General features: G+C 45.9%; 1 pseudogene across 1 annotated transcript; it reads left to right on the forward strand.

The window, feature by feature from the left end:
- The first annotated feature begins 3651 nt into the window (after positions 1 to 3651).
- Positions 3652 to 4758, forward strand: LOC311428704 (E3 ubiquitin-protein ligase RNF114-like; annotated as a pseudogene). Its single transcript has 2 exons — positions 3652 to 4281; positions 4496 to 4758. The product of its transcript is annotated as an E3 ubiquitin-protein ligase RNF114-like (transcript).
- The last annotated feature ends 5021 nt before the right edge of the window (positions 4759 to 9779 follow it).

The following is a 9779-nucleotide window of genomic DNA, read 5'->3' on the forward strand; positions in this document are numbered from 1 at the left end:
ACAGTTGTCACGAGGAAAATCATGTCATGGCCTTTGAAATCAGATTCCTAAGGAGTACAATGGACTGGAAAATAGATCTCAGAGTAAATTTTGAGATAGAATTCCCTTAATTTTTGGTGTTACTTAGTATCTGCTCTATTTTCTTTTTAACTTTCTGGTCTATATGCTTGCTTGCAGACAGAGACGTGCAGATGACATCAGTGATTCTACACCCTCTTGCTCATCTCCCTTGCTTAGCACGTGTGATACGGAGGATGGTGGTGAGAGCAGTGAGGATGGCGAGAGCAACCAAGAAGGTTGCTGTCGTTAGAGAATAGGGGAGGGATGAACCTCCTTCCAATGAATATTTAGCCATGTTTAAGTTTATCTGAATGTAACTGTGTAAGTTTATGTCAATTAATTAGGTCTTCTATATATTAATTAATGTCTTCTACATTTGCTTGGCATTATTACGAAAGACAAATCTTCGAGCTGCATCTTAAAGAAAAAGAAGCCCTATAACTTCTCCTTAATTCAAATCAGGACTTTTCGAGTGAAACGTCAGAAACGGGACCTAAAGAGAGTTCAGAGGGATCAAAAGAAAGTTGGAAGAAGTCAGGGAGATGCAATGCAAATAGTGTGGTAAGTCGTAAACTAATCATCATGTCAGCGAGTGTTTCCAGTGATTATGAAAGATCTCAGTGTGCCATCTACAACTACCTTTGTTGATGGTTTTCTCTAAAGCAACTTCAAAAATTGCCCAGAATGTTTCCATTGTGCTGAGATAATTTCTGATGAAACCTTGATCTAGATTGCTGCTTTCTTTAACATACAAACTCTGTTGTGTTGAATTTCTCTTTAGATTGGATTTGAGAACGTGGGTGGTCTTTCCGAACACATCGCAGCTTTGAAAGAGATGGTGATTTTTCCCTTCCTGTATCCAGAAGTTTTTCAGCGGTTCAATATTCAGCCCCCAAGGTAACTCATTACAGTGATAAATCTTAAGTCAGCTGTTTTCAGGAGAAAGTTCAATTAAGGTATCAATATGCTTCCATGCTTCAACATTTTTGGCAGCGGTGAACATTTGTTTTAGTAGTAGCAAAAAGTGGTTTCTTAAAAACGGATAGAATCAAGAATATTTGTAGGTTAAAAATATAAGCAATGTCTTAAAATTTTAAGTTTTACCATCTGGTGTTTTTAAAAAGTTGGGTTAGTTGGGTTGGAGTGGTTTTGTTCTCAGTTTTATGTACAAGTCAGCTTGATTAGTTTGTAAGCAAGAAGGGATTATCTAGTGGAAGCCAATTGTAATATGTTGCCTGGAAGCCCAGTTGTTTTTCCTGCCTACTTTTGCTTTCTTTTTTTTTTTTTTTTTCCTCTGAGTGCTAAGGCATCGCTTTTCCTTCCGGCTTTAGGCTTCCTCACTTGCCATCAGCAATAGATGGTCTGAGAGACCAAACCCAGTAACTTAATGCTTTTGAAAGGAGCATTAAATGCTTTACTAACAGATTCTGCATATTGTGAAAGCAAGAATATGCAGTTTATTGCTGCAGAATGAACTGGTGATTCACCATTCAGCCCATTCTTAGATTCTGTGCTGAAGTTTGCCCGTTTGGCTCCGGTTTGCTGTAATCACCCTGTTTGTCAGCAGTTTTGGAAGTGTCCTTCTGGGACAGTATGCTCTCTTTTGAAGGTTTTATACGTTTGAGTTACCCCCTTATTCATTTCTTTGGGTGAAAAAAATGAATTTTCTTGTGAAACGTTGTAAAAACGCAGAACTTCTATCTGTTCTGCCTCTACCCACACTTCAGCTATTACTGCTGTCTTGTATATGACGTGTTTTGGTTAGAAAAGATGAGTTTGTTCTAGAGACGATGGTTGTAGGAGGTACTCATCATGATGTTTTTTTTCCTATCTGGATCTTTTTTATTGCAGAGGCTGTCTATTTTATGGCCCCCCAGGAACAGGGAAAACACTAGTTGCTCGTGCACTTGCCAGTGAATATAGTCAAAGTGACAGGAAAATATCATTTTTTATGAGAAATGCTTGGGACTGCATGAGAAAATACATGGGGGAATCAGAATGCCAACTTCGTGCGTTATTTGAACAGGTAAGGTTGAAATGCACAGTGTATTCTGTCAGAGTTGAAACCATTATTTTTTGTGGTCAACGTTTTTAAGTAGAACTTGCTCTTTTTTTTGTATTTTGTTAGGTTTTTTTTTCCCACTGAAATGGAAATGCCAGTGTTTCTGCTGTGAATGTCAGCTGTAAGAACTACTGGAACGATTTGCTTCCTGTCAGCCGGATACAGTGGGTTGACACAGACTGTCTTCTGTTAGTCATGCCAGATACTCCAGTAGCTCTATCAGTAGAGGTCCCAGAGGCTAACATGAAAGATCTAGTTTAGATGACATTCCAACCATGATGTTTTTGTGCATTTTTCCTTTAAATAATGCTGTTTTACTCTGTGTTTTTGTGCTAGGCCTATCAGATGCGACCTTCAACTATTTTCTTTGACGAGATAGATGGTCTCTCTCCTGTGCACTCCAGTAAACAAGACCACATTCACAGAATCACAGAATCACAGAATTTCTAGGTTGGAAGAGACCTCAAGATCATCGAGTCCAACCTCTGACCTAACGCTAACAGTCCCCACTAAACCATATCCCTAAGCTCTACATCTAAACGTCTTTTAAAGACTTCCAGGGATGGTGACTCCACCACCTCCCTGGGCAGCCTGTTCCAGTGCCTAACAACCCTTTCAGTAAAGAAGCTCTTCCTAACATCTAACCTAAAACTCCCCTGGCGCAACTTAAGCCCATTCCCCTCGTCCTGTCACCAGTCACGTGGGAGAACAGGCCAACCCCCACCTCACTACAGCCTCCTTTAAGGTATCTGTAGAGAGCAATAAGGTCGCCCCTGAGCCTCCTCTTCTCCAGGCTGAACAAGCCCAGCTCCTTCAGCCACTCCTCGTAGGACTTGTTCTCCAGGCCCTTCACCAGCTTCGTCGCCCTTCTCTGGACCCGCTCAAGCACCTCGATGTCCTTCTTGTAGCGAGGAGCCCAAAACTGAACACAGTACTCGAGGTGCGGTGTCACCAGAGCCGAGTCCAGGGGGACGATCACCTCCCTAGCCCTGCTGGTCACACTGTTTCTGATACAAGCCAGGATGCTGTTGGCCTTCTTGGCCACCTGAGCACACCGCTGGCTCATATTCAGCCGACTATCCACCATCACTCCCAGGTCCTTCTCTGCCAGGCAGCTCTCCAACCACTCATCTCCCAGCCTGTAGCTCTGCTTGGGGTTATTGCGCCCCAGGTGCAGGACCCGGCACTTGGCCTTGTTGAACTTCATGCAGTTGGCCTCAGCCCATCGGTGCAGCCTATCCAGATCCTCCTGCAGAGCTTTCCTACCCTCGAGCAGATCGACACACGCACCTAACTTGGTGTCATCTGCAAACTTACTGAGGGTGCACTCAATGCCCTCATCCAGATCATCGATGAAGATATTAAAGAGGACCGGCCCCAGCACTGAGCCCTGGGGGACGCCACTAGTGACTGGCCTCCAACTGGACTTGACTCCATTTACCACGACTCTTTGGGCCCGGCTATCCAGCCAGTTTCTAACCCAACGAAGCGTGCGCCAGGGGTGTGGCTGTGCGGCGGCCGCCGGCGAGATGGCGGTGGCAGGGGGCGGTGGCGGATCCTCGGCATCCTGCGCACCCTCCACCCGCGGCCTCGAGCGGCCCGACCCGCTGGCGCGCCTCACCTGCCCCGTGTGCCTCGAGGTGTTCGACAGCCCCATGTGCGTCCCCTGCGGACACGTGTTTTGCACACCATGCCTGCAGGAGTGCCTCAAGCTCAAAAAGCCAGTCTGTGGTGTCTGCCGCAGCACCCTGGCGCCTGGCAGCAGGGCTCTGGACTTGGAAAAGCAGTTCGAAGCGACAGAAACCACTTGTAACGGCTGCAACAAAAAGATGTTTCTCTCAAAGATGCGCAGCCACGCAGCTTCTTGTTCAAAGTACCAGAACTATATCATGGAAGGTGTGAAAGCTGTGACTAAAGAACCACTCCACAACACCAGGAACTTCCCCAATCGCTTCACCTTTCCTTGTCCATATTGCAGCAAGAAAAGCTTTGATCAAGAAGGACTAGTTGAGCACTGAAAAACATTGCACAGCATGGATGCAAAACAAGTGGTTTGCCCAATTTGTGCCTCGATGCCGTGGGGAGATCCAAATTACAGGAGTGCTAACTTCATGGAACACCTTCAGAGACGACACCGGTTTTCATACGATACTTTTGTGGTACGTGTTTCTTCATCCTTGGAATACGTGAGCCTGATGACTCTTAAAACCCAGCTTTTTTTATGTAGCCACTACTGTAAAATGTAGTCCTTGCAGATGGTATAATGCAAGAAGTTGAATTACTGTTAAGTCAGAGGAGGAGACAGCTGGTTTTGTGTTGTGTTAACCAATATGGCCCTGGCAGTAAAAGAATTTCTGTACCCTTCGTTCATAGGATTATGATGCTGATGAAGATGATATGATGGCACAGGTTTTGATGCGTTCTTTGCGGGATAAATAAAATAAAAAAGAAGACTAATTGTCAAACCAAGCTTCCATGAGAGGGAAATGGCCAGCATTCTTGCACTTCTCCCTGTCCATGCCAAGATGAACTCAGGCATTCAGAAATATGGAAGACTTTAATCTTAGTTTTGAATCCCCATTTGATCTTTTGGTATCATTCTTGTTTTTTATTAATATGACTATGTTGTTCAACCACGTAAGGCTAATTTTCTTTTTTGTTTCACACAAAGCTTATTTATAGGTCAGTGTGGAGGAGACAGTTCTGTTTTCCTTCACATCTGCCTGTTTTCTGATTGCTTTCTGCCAGTTGTGCTAGTTTGACTAAAGCCAGAAATACTCCAAATTGACTGGCATGAACTAGCTGGTAAACCTCTTCTTCCCCTGATCTTGTTTACATTTCGTAAATGATAGTATGAGAGGTGTCTTTGTGGCTCTTTTCCTTTAGTGAGACCCCTAGGTGCTAACTCACCAGATTAGTTCCTGTTTCAACTGGCCTATGATGCCTGTGATTTCATGATGTTTACCAGTGTGAGAATTCTCACAGGCAGCCTCTCAATTATATGGAAAACATGTCTCCAGTATGTCTTCAAACTGCAACATTCCTTAGCAAAAATGTTTGAAGCTGAGTAAGAAACTAGTTCAAAACACTTTAGTTCTATACCTGATTACGATTTTGTTCCATACTTTGACCATAATTTCTAGCCTGCCTGGAAAACAGAACTTTGGTGTTAGCTAAAATGCATAACTTTCAACTGTTATAGCAAATATTAATCATTTGTTGGCCTTATTAAATTGGTGTTTAAAAAATCGGTTTTCTAGGAATCTTAAGCCTTATGCTTGTAGGGGAATTCAGAAGCTTTTTCAATATCCGTATCTTATGTCAACTAAAAATTTCATATATATATTCCTAGTTGTTCCATCCCTCGAGGCAAGCTGGTAGCAAAACTTATAACCCGTAGCACTTGCACAGCACTGCCTTCTGCATTGCAGATTCTAACAAGTATTTTGAATTCCTGTTTTTACTTAAACGTCGCTAAGGTAGCTGAAGCTGTACTTAGATTGTTTTCCATATACATACAGGATGGAGGTTTAGCTTTCAAAGAAAATGTAAAATATAAACAAGTTTGAATTCATAGACAATGGATACTTGATACTCAGTTATACACTTTCATTGTAGAGTTTCATTTTTAGTTTAACACTAATTGCACGGTCAATATGCTGAGATCAAGCAGTCTCAGAGACCCGAACAGAGCTTGGAAATTGGAGTAGTAGTGCTGAGATGTCTGGTCTCATTGAACTTGGCATGCCTGATTGGAGCAGTGGACCTGCATCACCACAGAACTGAGTACTAATCAATTTATTTGACCAATAAACTTCACACTCTGCAGACTGCAGCATAACCTTACCCCTAAGAAATGAAACGCACCCCAGCTAAAACATCTTGATTAAACTTTGTGTCCAGCAAGTTTGTGGCTTCTAATATATTTAACTTGGTCTTGGTGTGCTTTCCCTAATGTGGTAAGGCTGGTATAGATTCTCACTGAGGTATCTGCTTGGTGACTGCAATCTTAGTCTTAGGGAAAAAATACATCAGTGTGGGAAAAGTACTGTGTTATGGGGTTGGTGATTCCTAATGCTTGGTCTGTGAAGAGATTACAATGTGCTAGTGGTTGGGTAGGGATTTCTAGGTTCTGGCTATGACAAAGTTTTGTGATAAAGATTGGCCTGAGTCTAGATTTCTGCAACTGTTCTAAGTGCACTTCCATGCAATTCTGACATTCATAGGTATTACAGTTTTGCACCTACATAAAATCTGCTTGATCTTTGGGGAATGAAAAAAAAAAAAAAAAGGATGATGACCTGTTTAATTTACTGTGAACACGTTAATTTATCCTGAAAACTTGTAACTCAATGCCAAAACAGGTGATTCTAAACGATAGTTGAAACCAATTTACTAAGCCTGATATCAGCAAGTGGTCTGTGTTAACTTACCTATTTTTTATGTCTTAAAATGAGTCTTGTCCTTAAAAAGCTTGTCCATTATGACTACTCATGGAAGAAAGTCATGTGGAATGGAACAAAATTTACTGAACCGGTAAGTAAAACCTATATTTTTCTATTAGTTCCATTGTTTCAACTCTTCTGACGCTTATGGACAGCATAGATAACAGAGGGGAGATTGTGGTAATCGGAGCTACCAACAGACTGGATTCTATAGATCCTGCTTTACGAAAACCAGGACGCTTTGACAGAGAGTTTCTCTTCAAATTGCTAAATACAGAGGTGAGAACTTAAATTCAACATTAGTGCTACCATGGCAAAGTCCAACTTTATAGGGAAAAAAAAAATGACAACTTGAACAAAAGAGTGATATGTGGAGACACTGCCTTGTTCCATGGAGGGCAAATCTGGTACTGGATATATATGGTCAGGATGATACCACCAAGTAGTTAGTTCTATAACCAAACCTTTCATTCCCAAAGTTGTACCTGTTTACTTAATTCTCTACCCTCAGCCCGCAGGATGGGGGAGAGACGACCACCCAGTAGCCCCATGCTGGCCTGGGTGGAGCCCGAGGCTCGTCAGGAGAACACAGCTCCCACTGAACACCATGGGCCGCTGTTGAATGGTGAGCGAGGGCCCCCGTCAGGGGGAGCAGGGCTGGGGCTAGGGAGCGGGGGGGCCAGCAAGAGCACCCTGCTCAGCGTCAGGACCAGCATGGCAGCCCAGCCCCCGGACACCCCCAGGGAGGTTGTGCCAAGGGAGCAAGCACGGGGCTGGAGGGAGGCCAGAGCTCCTTCCTCTCCTCCCTCCTGCCTTTGGCCACCCTCTACAACCCTCCTTCTTCTCCTGCCTTCTTAGAAGCTGACAGCTTATGTAATACACAATAAATGTTTGTTCATTGTCTTTTGTATTACAAAAACAAGGAGTTCCGTTTGAGGAGCGGGAGTTGCGAAAGCTCCCTGCTGAAGTAAGGAGCTGTATAATACTTGGCTAGACACTATGAAAATTCTTTTGCTTAATGTAACAAAAAAGAGAAGGCCCCTCCCCTTCTCTCCTTCTGCATCTCAGCTGCCTCTTTTGTTCAAAGACACTGTTGCAAAGCTCATGTAACCACCTCCTGATAAGTTGCTAAACTAGTGTATCAACATCCTGCCTTCCTGTCTCACGCTGGCCCAACATGACCAAAAAAAACAAAAAACAAGTTGAACCACAACGCCGAGGAAGACTATGGCCTTCATCTTCACAACCACCAGAGGGACAGAGACGACCCCCTACCAACAGTGCGCGCAGTCGCAGAATATACCAGATGTGCTGCGTAATCCCGGAATTACCAAAATATAAAAAGGGACCCTGGCGGGGGTGAGGTGCGCGCCGTTGGCAGAGCTGAGACTCCCCGGCCGCCCAGCGCTGTTTTGCTTGCTGTTGCTTACTCAATAAATTCCTTTCTATTATTAATGCAATGCTCTCTGAAAATTAATTAAGGGGGCAACTTCTACAACCCTCCTTCTTCTCCTGCCTTCTTAGAAGCTGACAGCTTAGCTGTCTACAAGAAAGAAGCGGAGAGCTTGCACAGCATTCTGTCCTTCGTCAGCAGCACGCAACAGGTAGGTGTGGCCTTGCCATGGTGGCTGTGCCTGTGTCTCCTGCGGGTCGCGCAGCTCTGCTGCCAGGATGCTGGCGGGCTGCTGGCGAGGCAGAGCTGCCGCCCTCCAGGAGCCCCGCACAGCCCTGAGCCCCTTGAGGCTTTGGTCCTGCTGCCGGCCATGGGTCTCCCCTCTCACACTCCCCGTTGGTCTCTCTGCCACCCGGCTGCCAGGATAAAGACCTGAAGATGAAGTTCCTAAGGAGCATCATCAGCGTCTGCAGAACTGCCAGAAACTGTGGCCTGTGGTGCGGCCTCGATGCCTTCTGCAACAAATACCAGCTGATATTTGTTTTTGGTATTTGTGAGCAACTTTGTTTCTCACAGGGGGACTACCCCCGTGCCGCCCAGCGCTGAATAAACACACCTACTTTACAATCTTATGGATTGTGGAGTCCGTTTTCCACAAGCCACCTCTCCTAAGCCATTCCCCACCACACCACCTAAAACCCTTACAGCTGCCTACTATGGTAGAGGCTGGAATGCTCAGCACACCATGCAAAGGATTCCCCGGCCCTGCACGTGTTGTTGGAGTTTTAATGGAATGCAGGCGTTTGAAGGTTTTGTGCCTCTCCCTGGCTTAGGAGAGGCAGCAGCACAGTGCCCGCCGGCACCAGCTCGATGTCAGCTGCTCCCTTGGACGTGTCAGGATGAAGATGGTCTGAGTGGCCAGAGACACAACACTTTCCTCCTCGTCATTCTGCAAGGGCTGGAGGACTGCAATGGAGAGCAACAGAGCAGAAATGAAACCCACCTGTCTGCAGAGACTGCGGGCAGAGCCTGCCACCCCTCCACCCGTCACTTCCCGCAAAGACACAGAGGGACCAAGGGGTTAGAGTCAGAGAATCATTAACTATCCTGTGTTGGAAGGGATCACTGAGCCCAACTCCTGACTGCACACTGGACGGCACAGGACTTAACACCACATATCCAACAGCTTTGTCCAAATGCTTCTTGAACACCCACAAGCTCGGGCACCATGCCTGCTTGCCTGGGGAGCCTGCTTCAGTGCCCAACCACCCTCTCAGGGAGGAACTTTTCCCCAAAATCTGATCTGAACATCCCCTGACCCGGCTTTAAGCCACTCCCTCGCCTCCTATCACCGGTCGCCTGAGAGGAGAGCTCGGTGCCTCCCTGTCTGCTCCCCGTCACAAGGAAGTTGTAGACAGACGTGTTTTGCTGTTAACATACTCCAGAAAAGCCCTTTCTCTTAGCCACCCCGGTACTGGCCAGCTTCAACCCCAGCCGAGCTTTTGGCCATACAAACTTTCTCCCTTCCCTCTGAAAAAGGTGAATGCCCCCTGCCCCATTGGTCGTGGACCCACACCCCGCTGCCTTCACTCACTGCTGCAGATTTCATGGATCTTCCTCTCGCTCTGGTCCTTGCAGTGCTGTGCGGCAAGACCTAGGCACAAAGCTGCTGTCAGAAGCCTGCAAGGCGCCCCCCAGGCCCACTCGCATGGGGACCCAGTCCCGGGGGGGACTCTAGGGACACTGGGGCTGGCAAAGGCTGACAAAAGAGGGACCCTGGGGGCTGTGGCTCACCGATGAATCTGATGGCTGCCTCCCG

Source organism: Aythya ferina (genome assembly GCF_964211825.1).
Source record: "Aythya ferina genome assembly, contig: HAP1_SCAFFOLD_118, whole genome shotgun sequence".
Classification (NCBI taxonomy): Eukaryota; Metazoa; Chordata; class Aves; order Anseriformes; family Anatidae; genus Aythya; species Aythya ferina.